This window comes from Salvia miltiorrhiza, chromosome 7, assembly GCF_028751815.1.
Source record: "Salvia miltiorrhiza cultivar Shanhuang (shh) chromosome 7, IMPLAD_Smil_shh, whole genome shotgun sequence".
NCBI classification, from domain to species: domain Eukaryota; kingdom Viridiplantae; phylum Streptophyta; class Magnoliopsida; order Lamiales; family Lamiaceae; genus Salvia; species Salvia miltiorrhiza.
Window position 1 is genome coordinate 18,582,474 of NC_080393.1, and position 16,596 is coordinate 18,599,069.

Consider the following 16,596-nt stretch of genomic DNA (forward strand, 5'->3'; position numbering starts at 1 on the left):
AAGATTTTAAAAAATAGTAGTAGTAATGGGGGCATTAAGAGGAATTCCCTGTTTTGTGTTTATTTTATAGGGGGAGGGGGTGAACTTATCTCACAAGTTTGTCTATATTAAGGGTAGGGGTTAGTAAAATGTCACATTCTTAGTTGTGATAATGTGGGGACCGAACTCTACCAAATGGGATTGCCCACTTTTATGGATCATCTCATTAATTAGGAGTAATACTGTTACTTTAATGCCAACTCATCTAAACTTTTATTAGGGATACCAAAATATTTGGAATTCAAATAATCTATATTCTATTGAGTCATATCAAAATATTGAATTGGGTTCCTTTATTTATTTATTTATTTATTTATTATTTATTATTATTATTATTATTATTATTATTATATAAGTATATAATTTTGATTTGGCGAATTTTTTAGATTTCTGGTTTAATTTACACTCTATTTCTGTTTCCCCCCCCCCCCCCCCTCAAAATTCCAATTGTTCGCTTCGCTTTGACATTTTCAAAATCTAACAAAATTGAAATTCGGGTTGTATGCAATATTAATTTTATTAGATAATTTGATTATAATTTAAAATTAAAATCATAAGTTTGTGTTTTTTGAATTTTCGGTTCAATTTTAATCATAATATTTCGAATATTTCAAAAATTCAGCTCAATTCATTTTTTTAGTTACAAAATTAATTCGATTTGATTTTAGCAAACACCCAAATCGAAATCCCTACCTTTTCTCCCCTCCTAACTACTTATAGTTCCCTTGTTGTTTTTATTTTTCAAATACTCAAATGCATATTAAATCATCATTTGTTTCTCAATTTATTTTAACCTTTCCACATTGTCCAATTAATAGTATTAAAATTATAAGAAAAATTGAAAGTTTATCGCAATATGAATTTTAGATACCTAAAACCCGAGTGGAGTCATCACAAATTTTCTGTGGAAATTATATGTGTAAAAGCGATTCTTTCAATTAATACACTTTAAGCTCAATCTTTTTATTTATGCAAAATCTCCTGCTTCAAAACAGTGTCGGTTTGAACTTACATTTTCATTTTGACGCACATATTTTCACGTCAATCTACTTCATATTCATGATTATTCTGCTCAGCTATCACGGACCTTTTTATGCATGGATAGATTTGAAGCACCACTTCCTCCATTTTATTACAAATGTTCCATCTTTTATAATAAAATGTTCTATTCTTTTTTAGCAATATAGTATTATTTCTCTATATTTAATATTTAAATAATTTCTATCAATTCATTTTATCTACTTTCTGTACATATTTGTAATGGGACACAGGGACGGATTCAGAATGTTTTGACTGTGGGAGCATAAATATATTATAAGAGTGTATTTATTTTGGTTTAAAAATTTGCATTGAAAATTAGTAGATAAAAAAAGATGAAAAAATATTATCTATTTTTTAATTTTTTTTATCATATACTAGAAATGAAAAGATGAGAAAATGTTGAAAAATATTTTCATACCACCACACAAATATAATATTATCCAACATTTGAGAAAAAATGAGTGAAAATAAGCTGTCTGAAAAAATATTTCACCCTAACTGGAGAATTTTTCTTATCATAATAAACATGTGAAAATGATGAAAAAAATGTGAAAATATGTATTTTTTTTCTCTTTTTCCGTCAAAGTAAACGCAACCTAAATACAAAATATGTTTAAGAATTTACTACATAATAATTCAAGTTTATTGAGGACTTTAAATTTAAAAGTTTTCTTATTTATTATATAATTTAATTAAATAAATATAAATATAATATATTTACTAAAAAAATATTTAAAATAAAGTCAATTTGAAAGGAAGAGAAAATAAAATAAAGCCTACCAAAGTAGGCGCATGTATAGCTCTCAAAAAAAGTAGGCACGCATAATCAGAGCAAAATATTGCTCATTGCTACTGGGTTTCGAACACAAGACATGTCAATTGAAAAACAGCGCCTAAACCAAATGAGTTAGGAGCTCAATTAATAAATATATATATATATACTAAAACAATATTTAAAATTTGTGGGGGCACGTGCCCCCAGAGTGGGGTACGTGCGGATGGGACGGAGGGAGTATAATTTAGTGTAGGTATTAATTGGTAAAAATCAATAGTTGGATGTATAATCTATTAATATTAATATATGAAAATATAGTTTTTTAAATAATTTTCTTCATTAATTTGATGCCATTTTTATAATTACAATATCAATTGAGGGCAATTGTTTTAGAAGTTAAAGAGATAGAAAATATTCCATCCGTCCAGCGAAATTTGATCACTTTCTTTTCGACAAGGGTTTCAAAGAGCTACTAGTATTTAGTGTGTTAAGTATGATAAGTGAAATGATGAATAAAAAGAAAAACTCTTTTGGCATATAAAGAAAGTGATCAAATTTAGCGAGACAATTCAAAAATGAATATTAATCAAACTTCACGGGACAAAGGGAGTAGAATAGAAAATGAATCCTACATTTTAGCATCCTACAGAGGGAATATTAATCAAACTTCACGGGACAATATAGTAGAGTAGAGAGAGAAAATAGAATAGAAGAGAGAGGAGAGAGAAAAAGGATTAGAGATTTTTATAAGAAATTTTAAATAATAATATCTTATTTATTTTAAATTATTTTGTATTAATTTTATACCTCCTCCGTCCACAAAAAGTAGTTTTTTTTTGCCATTTTGGGGTGTCCACAAAAATTAATCCATTTCTATTTTTGGAATGTTTGTCTCACATAGTGGGCTTCTTTTCTCCACTCACAATACAATTAATTATCATTATTAATATTATTTTTTAAGTGGGGTCATTCTTCCACTTACAATACTTTAACAATTTTCATTAAAATTCGTGCTATTCTCATTTAGAACTATTTTTAGTGGACGAAATGAGTACTATGTAAATAAGATTTTATAGAAAGAAAGCAAAGAAAAAACCTAAAAGCCTAGCACAGAACGTTGACTAAGGATCGAGCCAATCAAAACTTCTTCAGAGAAAACTCAATTGAAAAAATTTCAAAAGACAAAAAAAAGTATTCGTCTATTAAAAAATCAAACCAAAACAAGAAAGAAAAACTATCCAGTCAAAAACAATGGGACCTGACAAGTACGGACCTAAATTCTAACGCACCAACCGTTTGTAAAAGATCCATCGAGCCACCCCAACCAAAACTCACAATAACACCAAACAAAAGATAGAAGAGCCCATGTGCCTGTGTTGGTCAAGCGCTAAAGGGTTAATGTCTAATGTTAAAGGTCTTGGATTCGAATTCCCTGGGACGCGGTCTTTAAATTTTTATTATTTAATACTGTTAATTTATAAAAAAAAAAAAAAAAAAACTCAACTAAAAACCACGTAAAAAAGAGGCGAACCATCGAAATGAAAGATGCCATTTTCGGGAAAAAAGAGCCAGTGATGTACAAAGACACACTCGAGCACGTATGCAAGCAAAAACTAACGAAGATGAAGAGAACTCCAAAGCAAAACATTGATTAATTTTATATTAAATTAAAGATTTTATAGTGATTTTTAATTTAAAATACATAAGAAATATTTTTTATAAATAAAAAATATATGCAATATAAATATCTTATATATGAAATAAGACTATCTTTCAAACAAACAATGATACTTAAAGCTAGCTTCGTGGTATACCTTGAAGTCATCCAATAACGACACATAAAGCTACCTTCATGATATATCTCATCAAAGTCACCCAATAGTGATACTTAAAGGCTTAAAGCTACCTTCGTGGTATGCCTCGAAATCATCAGTGACACTTAAAACTAGCTTCTTGGGATTACCTCGAAGTCACACAACGGTGACACTTAAAGCAATATTCATGGTATGCCTTGAAATTAACTAAGGGGAGAATTTCAAAGGGATTTTTTTAGGGCTAACCTGAAAATAATGTCTTCGCCTGAATATAGGAAAATTTTCTTATTATTTGATTTTCAACTTCATTACTTTGTTTATGAAAATTAATATAATAAGACTTCTTTTTTCAAAAGTTTGTGAAATGTATGTTGATTCAATATTAGAAAGATATACTCATCATTTCACTTCTTTGTATTTTTAATCCAATACATAACATAAAATATTTAGATGAAAAAAAATTAAAATTGATAATTATTTAATAAAAATGTTGCATCTTATATCTTTAAGAGTTGCATATTAGTCGTTGTATAAGTCGATGTTGAAATGTCATTTAATTATTACATGCATTTAATTTGTTTATTACAAATATAATATTATAAAGAGAAATATATTAGTTAATTTTTTAAAATAAATTTTCGAGATCGGCTAGCCCGAAACCCAAACGTTTAGAGTTAGAGTTGAAAATTTTTAACCCCACTCGAAATTTTTTCAATCCGATTAGCCCTCACCTGAACAACCCGATAACTCGATAGAGCAAGCTCGAAACCCGATCAATTAACCCGATTGACATGTTTGATAGCCATGTGTGAAAGTGGTATGATCAATAAAATCAATATAAATAATATAGGAAATTTGAGATTAATTGTCTATTCAGATGTTTGGTAAGGAAGATAAAATTCTTAAATAATTAATACTGAGATTAATTGTCTATTCAGATGTTTGGTAAGGAAGATAAAATTCTTAAATAATTAATACTTGTGTTTGGTAGAAAGAATATAACTATAGATTAAATATGTAAATTACAATTTTAATCTTATATAAATTTAAATAAAAAAATTAGACCACGGGAAATTAACTTGTGTAATTGTTGTCTAATTCTCGGGCAAGACCACCAAATTCTGAAGAAAAACATTAGTTGATGACTTTCTCCATAAAATATCTTAAATATTGGGGTTTGCTAAATCAAATTAAACACCAAATCATAGAGTGAAAACAGTAGAAATTAAATGAAGCCCAATTTAAGCTCCTTCATTTGGTTGGACTATGTTTGGGAATTCGGACTGCCCATTTACTACAGTTTATAATCCAATATAACATGCGTCATGGCCTATGGAAGCTGTAATTTCAGCGCTTAACTGAACACGTTATATCTTAATTTAAGTTGTACTTTTTCTAATGCAAATTTGAGTTAGTATAGTATTCTATGCTAAACTAAAAAGATTATTTAGTTATTCAGTTCATTGACATCTAGCTGTACGACTGATTCAAATGAATTCAGGTCTTTTTATGTTAATAGTCAGCATGAAGCAGCGCTAATAATAATAATACATATTTAGGCCTCATCTCCCTAAAAAAATAATATTCTCTCTTTCTCAATAATGAAGACACACTTCTTTTGAGCACGAGAATTAAAGAGAGTTAGATTAGATAGTAAACTGTTGTGGCTACATTGTTTAGCATATTTAATTAAATGTGTTTAGTGGACCATTTTGTTTTGTGATTATTTTTAACTTTTAAATTTAAATTAACTAAATTTCAAAAATTTCATTTAATTATATATTAATTAACTCAATTTCTATCCAATTAATCGGCTGCAAGGATCAAATTAACTCAAACTAACCAGGCTGCAAGGATCAAATTAACTAAATTTAAATTAATTCAATTTTTAGCATTGATTCCCTCTAATTTCAATCCAATTAACCAGCTGCAAGCCTGCAAGGATCAACAAGGAGCTTAATATAAACCCTAAAAACCGGATTTTCTTGAAATATATAGAGGTCTGGAGGAGCGAGTGAGGTGGAGGTATCGGTGGTTGTAACAACGGCGACGCTGTTACAATCCTAAAATGTTATGATAATTATAGTTATTAAATGAATTTAAAATTATTCGATAATAAAAATTAGCATTACACATTATTATGTAACATTACACGCCATAATAAATAAATAAATAAATAAATATTTTTATACACAAACACAAATAAAAAGTTGAAAAATTTTAATGAAGAGAGAAAAAAACATATTTTAAAAAATGGTTAATTGCATGAAAATACACGAACTTTAGTCGCAATTTCATTTTGCACATGACTTTTGAAACTTACATTTTTAATCATGAACTTTGCATTTGTTCCAAATTTTCCTTAAAATTGAGCTCCGGCAGCCGGAAAGATGACGTGTCTTCAAACATGCCACGCGTATGTGACACGTCATTAATTCAAACGATGTGGCACAAAACGACGTTGTTTTAATATCGCGTTTATCAATCCCCAAATCGAAAACCCTAGTTCCCTCAATCTCAGCCATTAGCGGCGGCGCTCTCCGCCGTCAAAGGAGGAGAAAAGGGGAATCGACGACGTGAACTGTGCGTCTAGACGTGTGATTTTAATTTCGAAGAGAAGTATCGCCGATTTTGATTCCGGAAATTAGAGGAGAAAATGGGGGATTGGCTGCGTGAAACCTTGTCGAAAATTAGAAGGAATAGGTAACTGCTCTGAATTTTGGGAGTGAGAGGAGTATCGTCATTCTGAATCCAAGCTCTGGCGCTGATGTTGTAGTGGTTTCCGGTTGATTTTTGGACGGTCTTAGCATTAAAATCAGTAATTGAAGCAGCAACAACTGTCTTAGCATTAAAATCCAGCCTCTTTGCTGCTGCCGCGGCCGGCGACGACTTCTGATTTTTTCAGAGCTCGTTGTAATGATGTCAAGGCGGCGTGAGCCGTTTCCAGCAATTGTGGGGTAGATGCGGTTGCGGTTTGAGAAGAGAAAAACTTCCGGCTGTTTAAATGGCGTCGTTTTAGAAAACGACGTCGTTTCCATGTCTGCAAACTTCCGGCTGTTTAAATGGCACATGCTCGGCTGCCACATAGGCGCCACATCAGCCTCTCCGGTGCCGAAGCTCAATTTTAAGGAAAATTTGGAACGAATGTAAAGTTCATGATTTAAAATGTCAGTTTCAAAAGTCATGTGCAAAATGATATTGCGACTAAAGTTCGTGAATCAAATTTGATGATTTTTAGAAAATAATTAAAATATATAAAATAAAAGAAAAAAATTACGAAAAAAAATTGTTGGGAGAAGAGTGAGAAAAAGAGAGGGAAAAAATGGAGAAAAAAATCTCCTATTTTATATTATATAGATTACCTTATTGCCCTAAACTAATCTGGGGTCTAAATTACAATATCAAAATAAGACTAAATTTGTCCATTCAATTTTTTTGATCTAAAGGCTTATATTAGCTTCTATTTTATATTTTAAGAAGCAGACAAAGAGTGGCTCCGATTAAAACTTCTAAGATGCATCTTGTTAGTATGAGTAGCACATATCAAATCATTTAAGCTCTCCTCAGATATGCAGTCTCATACCTTCATATTCTTGAAATCCCTCTCGTTCGGGTGTGTTCTGGTTCATTCTTGCATCCCTTCGCTTGGAAGTCTTAATCAAAGCCGCTCTTGTTTGTGCCTCTTTTGCATCAGCGATCACTTCGTCCTCAGGCGTCACACACCCAATTGAGCTCTGAATCGCTGATGGTCCAATAATGAATAAATCCCGCAAAACATTCAAATAAATAGATAATTCTTTCATTATCATAAAATGTATTTAATATGTAATTTTCATCTGTTCTCAACAAAATGTACTTCCTTCGTCCGTCAAGAGTGTAACATTTTTGGTGGACACTAGTTTTAAGAAAATACTTGGTAGATGTGTGTTAAGGAGAATCGAGTGGTTGTAGTTGAATTGAGCGTGAGGCTATAAATATATGGAGTATAGTGAGAATGTGAGAACCATGTCCCCAAAAAAAAGTGTTACACACTTTGTGAACTTCAATCGAATAATTGTGTTACACTCTGGTGGACGGAGGGAGTATTTAGTTTATTTTTGATAAATTTTTTATTCATAATAAATGGGATTCCTTACTCCATTTATAACATATTTAGTTACTTTATTAAAATTCGTATCAATTAAAAATATACTCCCTCTGTCCTATAAAAATATGCATAGTTTTTATTTTTCGCCTGTCCCATAAAAACATACATTACTCTATTTATAGTAATGATTCTTCCACTAAACATCACAATCAATGTGAGACTATTTCTTCATTCACATTATATTTTACAAGATCTTTTAAAATTCGTATTGTCACATAATATGCATATTTTTGTAGGACGGATGTAGTATATTTTATGAGCTCTTATGAAATACTTCATCCGTCCACGAAATGAGTACCCATATTTTCTTTTTTGTCCGTCCACAAAATGAGTACCCATTTCCTTTTTTGACAAGTGTACCACACACATCTTTTTAATTAATACATTCAAAAAGTGGGACCCTTAAATTATTCACACTATACTCCATATATTTCTTAAAACCGATGCCGTCCACAAATGGATACTCATTTCGTGGACGGATGGAGTAATAACTAATGAATAAATTCCACAAAACCCTCATGTTATAAACAAACACATGCTGACACCCTTAAAAATGTTTTAAACTTTATACTTGAAATGGAAAAGCGTTCGATTGGTCGTTAGATTCCCTAAAATTTCGCAAACTACTAAGTTCTAATCATCTTTACAAAAGAAATATTACTACGTCGCATCAATCGAATCATAACACTATTGTCTCTTGTTCACGACTGTATCTAAAATATTTATACCACAGAAAATTAAATTGATCGTAACCAGATTGTAGTTTATAATGATCGATACCTATATTGAATTACAACATCACAATTTAATTAGTGTAATTTGAAGGGAAAATAGAGTCTTATAGCCCCATTATATGTTAATTCGAATTTTACTTAATACATTATGCAAGCTTCATAATTGATTTACTGACAGTTTTAGACCATTAGCTATTCCTACTTCGAATTCATGCATGATATTTTCACCTGTATAATGAAATTACGATATTTCACGTCATTAACACGACATTGCGTTTTACTAAAAAAAAGCGTCATTTTGATGATACGCAATATCTCAATTTTCCATGTTATTTAATTTTTACAAGTGAAAATACCATATGGTAAAATTCAGTTGCCGAGTGCCGACTTGACAATTTAACGCCGAAAATCATGAAAGGGCTAAAATTACTACTCCTTCCTTCCCACGAAGCATGACACAGTTTTCTTTTTGGTCTGTCACACGAAGCATGACACGTTTCTAAAAATAGTAAAAAATTTACCCTTTATTCACATTTTCATTTTTTCACCTACCACACTTAACACACAAAATATTAATTTCTTAATTCCCGTGTCGAAAAGAAGTGTGTCATGCTTCATGGGACGGAGGGAGTACTAATCTATTTATGAGACCTGAAAATGTAGTACTAATTAAAATTCGAGCTAAAACTACCACTTAATGAATTTATGGAATTAAATAAGTGTATTTTTCCCTATTTCTTAACATATTCATTTTTTTTCCTTTTTAAAATAAATTAGAATTACAAAATGTATTTAAATATAATAAAAAAAGTAACTCGCAAGCAGACGAGACCTCTACACCATACAAAAGTGAAAAAATAACTACAAACAGGCGGAATCACTTTTCATACAAAGTGGGAACACTATCCACACAAAAGTGATAAAACTAAAATGAACGCAAACGGGATTGAATCCAAAAACTCTCACAAAGAAAAGTCTTTGACTACCTCAACTTTGTCATTTAAGCTTTTCGATCAAGTTTCTCTAATATATGCCGTTGTTCGCCAAATTAAACAATACCGTAAAAAACCAATATCTTAAAGCCACGAGACTAAATTCGGCAAATCTTACAAGAGATGGTTGTTATGTTTCCTATAATTTACAAACTTTTTCTCTTGAGATGCGATATATGTTCATATCATTAATTTGCCAATAAAAAGTTAAATGTTTCGATACTCAAGAGATTATATAAACTAGATCATATCTAAAGAAATTGAAAGACAACTTACACTTAGATGGAGATCTCAATATGACTTTGCCCGATCAAAAAAAAAAAAAAAAAGATGGAGATCTCAATAAGCAGGTGTTTAGCGATGCTTATTTTAGATGGTTTATAAGCTCTTTCAATAACTTGTAAAATATTTTCAGAGCTTAATTATAATATATAATATACCTCTACAACTTATAAATTGTGAAAGTGTTTAAATAATGTATTGAGCTTATAAGTTAGAGTGATGAGTCAGATGACTATGAGTTAGAGACAAAAGATTGAAGGATACATGAAACTGGAAGGGCAAATGTTGAAAATAACAAATTATAATGTGATTTTTTTCGTAAATTGATGCTGCTTATAAGGTCATGAAAAATAAAAAGGAGCCGCACGAAGACTTTTTGTGATTTATAAGTTGTTGGAGCTTTTAAACTTATAAACTCTTTTGGTTTTTTATTTTATTTTATTTTATTTTTTTTATCAAACACTTCTCAAAAGCTTATAAGCTCCCAAATAACTCATAAACACCTTATAAATAACTTAGAATTTGTTTTGTTAGTTCTAGACCTCTAAAACACTTCACACTCGAGCACTCAAGTTTGTGGTGAAAATAAAGAAGTAAAAGAAGAAGATGAACACAAGATTTTTACGTGGTTCGATTATATGACCTACATCCACGAAAGATCAATTGAGATCACTATCAAGAACCAAGAAGCAATATAGAATTACAAGCATGGGCGGAGCTACACTATGAGGTGGTGGGGCAATTGCCCCCCCTCCCCCCCTCAAAAAAAATTTAGCATACTTACTATATTAATATATATGTATAATTTATTTATTTTTTTAAAGTTTGCCCCACCAAAATTTTGAGAAAAAAGGGGCAAAATGTGGAGATTGAAAAAAAGTTGACTTTGATAAACTACATTCTTTTTCTTTTGTCTAACGTGGAGATCAAAAAGAAAATAAAGAAATTAAATTTGCACAATTTCAGAAGTCTTGCAATGGAGATGGTGAAGACAAAAAGATATGTTGTGTATTCATTGGTGTATAAGTTTATTAAACTGACACTTGTTTTACCTGTGACAACTACAACTGTGGAAATAGTTTTTTCTGCTATTTAGATTGTCAAAGTCAACTTCGAAATCGAATGGGTGATCGTTTGATGAATGATTGTTTAATTAGTTACTTATACTGGGAAAGAAATTTTTGAGACAGTTGATAATGATTTGATATTACGTCGCTTTCAGAATATGAGTGATCATAGAGAATTATTTTTATCAAAGTTATTTTAAATTTTCTTATCATGTTTTGCCCCCCTTGTCTTTAGGGGCCTGGCTCCGCCCCTGATTACAAGAGGTAGAGATCACAACTCACAAGCCTAACTTTAAGGCAACTGTTTCAAACCTCACTCGACTCTTTTCTACAATGAACTCTGCAAACTTCTAAACTGAATTGAGAGGATTGCAGGGAGTATTTATACAAGAAATTTAACCAAGAAATGAGTCCGTAAATCCTATTAACTCCTTGTTTTGCACTTAAGACCTCCAGCTGCTGCATATTTGCACTAAGACGCTTCAAGTTTTCATGCATTCATACAGTCACCCTTAACATTTTTTAAGGAGCTTATCATTTAGCCAGACATCCTCGAAGAAGAGCTTTGTGGTATCTCAACTTTTTAACACATTACAAATGTTTAGATATTATATTTTGGCTACATTTGTGTTATAACACATGCTTCATCCGTCTCACAAAAACATGAACAATTTTTCATTTTGAGGCGTCTCACAAAAACATGAATATTTCTATTTTTATACATGATTCACTTATTTTTTATCCATTCTTTTCATATTTATTCACAAAATTATCATGGCCCACCATTACTTTTCATCAATTAACTTATTACCCTCGTAACATTTTATGAAATGAGATCCATTTTTCACTCACAATAACTCTCAACTAACATTTCTTAAAACCTGTGTCACTCCTAATTGTTCATGTTTTTGTGAGACGGGGGGAGTATTAATATTATGTAATCCCTCCATTCATGAAAATTGTAGTATGATTTGGAGGCACGAATTTTAATAAATATTGATAGATGTGTCTAAAAAAAATAAGCTTATTAAAATTTATGTGTTAAATAATTAAATTTTTTATAAATATCGAATGGAATGAAGTTTAAAATATAATAGGTCATTTGTAAAATAAATTTTATAATTTTGTTGAACAAGTAAAAGTAATAATAATACTATAATTTTCATAGATAAAGGTGGTAAACATGTACTGTACACAACTTGGTTTGAAAGATAAAGGAGGTAAACATGTTTCAAAAAAAAATGTACACAACCTGGTGGATGTCCACTCAATTTGATTATACACTGATATATACCATTCATTTTTGTATAAAAAACAAATGGAGAGGCTAAGCTATACAAGAAATATATGTGTACTTCCGAAAATGACGGAAATGATGAGTAAGAATATATATAGGATTATAGGAGGCACGTGTAAGATAAAAGCATGGTCTAATGAAATTATGCATATGATGAGATATTGTTTTTCTTTTTAAGAATAATATTATATTATTATTATATTTATATGATAAAAGAGAATCTTGCGCATAAGCATACTATATCTATACGGCCGCGCATCAGATACAAATACCTACTACACATCCTATCATTGCACCCACATGCTTTGCTCCAATCATTCTCCATCTTTTACTCTTTTCACTTTTTATTTTATTTTTGAGACGCTGTAAGAATAATACTACTAGTAGCTTATCATTTTAATACTAGCAATTTAAAATTACTGCTTTTATATATAATTATTAACTGGGCTTTGGTTATAAATGATGTACATATTTGTCATTTTCAAACAGTTCCCCCAATATAAGTAATTAATGTTAAGTGTCGGTAATTGACATTTGACGGTAATGTTGCATGCCATTCTGCCAATTCTGATCCCTCTCTGCCAAACAATGTTTATCAACAGGGGTTTTCGTTAATTATAATTAATTCAACATTTCTCAATATCTAAAGTAATTTAATTACGGACTAGTTTAACACAAGCATTGCAGAAGTTTTCTATTTAAAAATTTATTTATGAACCAATTGTAAAGTTTTATGTTTTATCTGAACATATCATTTCAACAAATAATTAGTGTCTTCACCATTACAACTCTTCGACTTTAAAATTAAAAGTTCCAACAAATTTGAGATCAGATCCTGGATATTTCTCTTTTACTTTTTAAATTATAATATAGTAATTTTGGTTGCAACTGTATTCATAGGTTAATTACTTTATGTTGATAGAAAGCATTACTTAAATACTTTTGCTTTTTGAACAAATAAAAGGCATTGTTTTATAAATTTTGCCTCCAAGGAAAAGCAACTTAAATTTTAATTTGGTTCCTCTTTTTGTCGCTACTCTCTTTTTTGGGAAATTATGCCAAAAGGCCACTAATTATCAGTCAGAAAGTCGTCAACATGTTCAATTACTTCAAATGTGCATCAATTTATAATTTACCAACAACGAACTATCGAGGGATTTCGAGGTGTTTAGTTAAATTGTAGAGTACAACTTTAAAAATTATGTTTTTTAATTTGGTCTTTATAAGATTTTGATGTGGTCCATTGATTAGTTAACTACATTTAATATTTATTTATTTTATTTTTTTATCATTTTTTGGGGGGCATTTTAAATTGACAATCTTAAATGCAAAAGCGGAAAAGAAAAGAAGAACTTGGGAAAGAAGGAACTCAGCTCATGGTTGATTGAATTTAGTTAGCGAACAACTAAAAAAATTTATAAGGAGGTCTCCAATGACGTCATCTTTTACATAATGCAGATGCAATACGGTTGAGTTTTTGTATTTTTCCTTCGCACTTCTTAAAGTTACAAATTGATTCTTATCCTCCATTTCAATAATTCAATGCACAAACTTAGAATGAAAATCATATGCGTACATTTTTTTTCGTGAACACTCAGGATGATTTTTTTGTATCTGTTAAAAAAAATTATGTATTTTTTTTTTGGGTCAAGAAAAAGAGATTAGATAAAAGAATGGTACCAGTGGTACCCAAAAGTGATTACATCAGTTTGGTAAGAAGGTCATTTGAGCTCCAAGAAGAGAAACTCAAACCCTTCTCCACAATACCAAACTCATTATTCCAACTCCAAATCCTAACTTTAATTTCCAAGATCACACTATTGGTTGTCCACAATCTACATTCGAAGCGACTATCATTCCTCTGTTTCCACAACACCCAAAAAAAATTATGTGTTAAATAACGATGAAACATTTAAATCCCAAAAATATTATAAGGCGTAATTGTTACTTTCCACACTGGGTAAATTTCTCTTCCTGTGCCATAGCCAGCAACATATAGTGTAGTTCCCATATTTATCTTATTTCAGCTATTCATAGTCGCACGATTCGCACCAATCTCACAAAATTTATAAGATAAAATGATTTTTTTAAGCATGAAGTTTTGAAGAGGTAAAGTAAGGACCCAAATATAAAATAAATGAAAATTCATGAGTTTTAAATTCTATAATCGAGAACTCAAAACCCAATTAAAATTTACAACAGAAAAAAAATATGTATACGGATCCAACACAGTTACACAAATTATTGCCAGAAAATACATATACTTTGTCAATTTTCTGGTTTATATCATGACTTTATAATTTGGCCAGAAAATACATCAATTTTCAATTTAATTGCAATTATAACATGACTTTATAGTCTGGCCAGAAAATACACCAAATTTCAATTTATTCTCAATTATAACATGACCTTATTTAGATTATTTTTCATCATAGATGTATTAATATTTATTGTATTTATATTAAATTTGTATGCATAAAATATTTTTAATTGATTGATTAATTTTTATAAAAATTAAGTTAGATGATTAATTATTTCATAATAATAATTTCATAATATATATATATATATATGTATATATATGTATGTATTTTTAAGCCATCAATATAATATCTTGTTTATATATATATATATATTTGATTTTAATATTCTATTAATATATTATATATATAATAAGTATTTATTTATTTAAATTGTGAAATTATAAAATATTAGGATCAATTAAAAAAATTACGTACATATATAATAGAAACTATGTTAAAAAGTACTCCCTCCGTCCGCCAAAAGTATTCCACTTTGGCCGGGCACGGAGTTTAATAAAATGTGTGATGATGTTGATGTAGTGGAGAAAGGGTCCCACCACTTTATGAGATGTGTGGTTGAGATTGAATTTGTGGTGGGTTTTTTTGTAAATAAAGAGTGTTTGTAAGGATAAAATATAAAGGTGGATGGTGGGACCATGGCTTAAAAAGGAAAGTGGAATACTTTTTGCGGACGCCAAATATATTAATTGTGGAATACTTTTGGCGGACGGAGGGAGTAAATAATATTATATATTATTTACATATAGATGTATATTTATCAAATATATATGTATTTATATATAGTATATTGTTAGATGAAAAAAAATTAAAAATATTTAATGTATTAAACTTGATATTATTATACTAAATTAATTACAAGGTCATGTTATAATTGAGAATAAATTGAAACTTGGTGTATTTTTTGGCCAAACTATAAAGTCATGTTATAATTGCTATTAAATTGAAAATTGATGTATTTTCTGGCCAAATTATAAGGTCATGATATAAACCAGAAAATTGACAAAGTATATGTATTTTCTGGCAATAACCCCAATAACTAAAATTGAAGATATACTTAAGTAGTGCGACACAAAAATAGATGTGTTAATATTTTATTTGAGATGGAAATATATTCTTTATAATATAAATTTGATAATTACACATCAAAATTAAGCAAGCCTAGCTCAAATAATAAAGTTGAGCACCAAAAGATTCTTTTTCAAGAGATCATTCGTTCAAATCTCATCGAAGCGTGCGGAATGTGGATTATATTTTATTTGATTTATTGGATTATACTTGTTTAATTATTTATTTATAATAGCATGATCATCACTCATGAATCATGATATAATATGTATATGTATCTCCAGAAAAAAAAAAAAAAAAAAGAAGAAGAAGATAACTACACATCAAAATTTCCCTTCGTTTTATTGGACCCATCCCTATCTATTTTGTCGTGCTCTTGTTCCATTGGTTGATCCGTTCGAGCTGCCGCTTCTCTCTCTCTCTCTCTAGGTGGTGGTGTAATACAGGAAGAGTGATGTACGAGTAAATTAGCATCGTTTTTGCTGAATAAAATCCAAAATTGATCTCCAAACTCCAAATAAAACACTTATTAATCAATTAATACATATTAGTATTTATTTAGTTTTAACAGTTGTCGAAAAATAGTATTTCTGAACGTACAGTTTGGCGTATGTAAAAGTGAGATCTTGATGATCTACATACATACGATTTCTTCTGGGAAGATGAACATGTGACTTTAACCTAATGAGTACTCTAAATTGTACAATTTCTTACTACAGGATTTTGGTTGTTGGCCTATTCTTTCAATTTTTTTTATTATTTTTATTTTACTTATAGATTTTTTTTTTCTATAGTAGCAAAAGCAATGTGCAAATTATACAAGTACAAAGTCTGGTAGAAATTGATAAGCAATCAATACTAAGAATTTATTAATAACTTTTGGTGATAGTCTAAAGACTCTAAACTCCTTTGAATTAGGGCATCTAACCCATAAGAAGTTGAACAAAAAATCAACAAGAAATGTTAGTAAAATAGAGATTAAATTGTGGTTTGCGGATTGGTAAAACAGATCTAGCCAA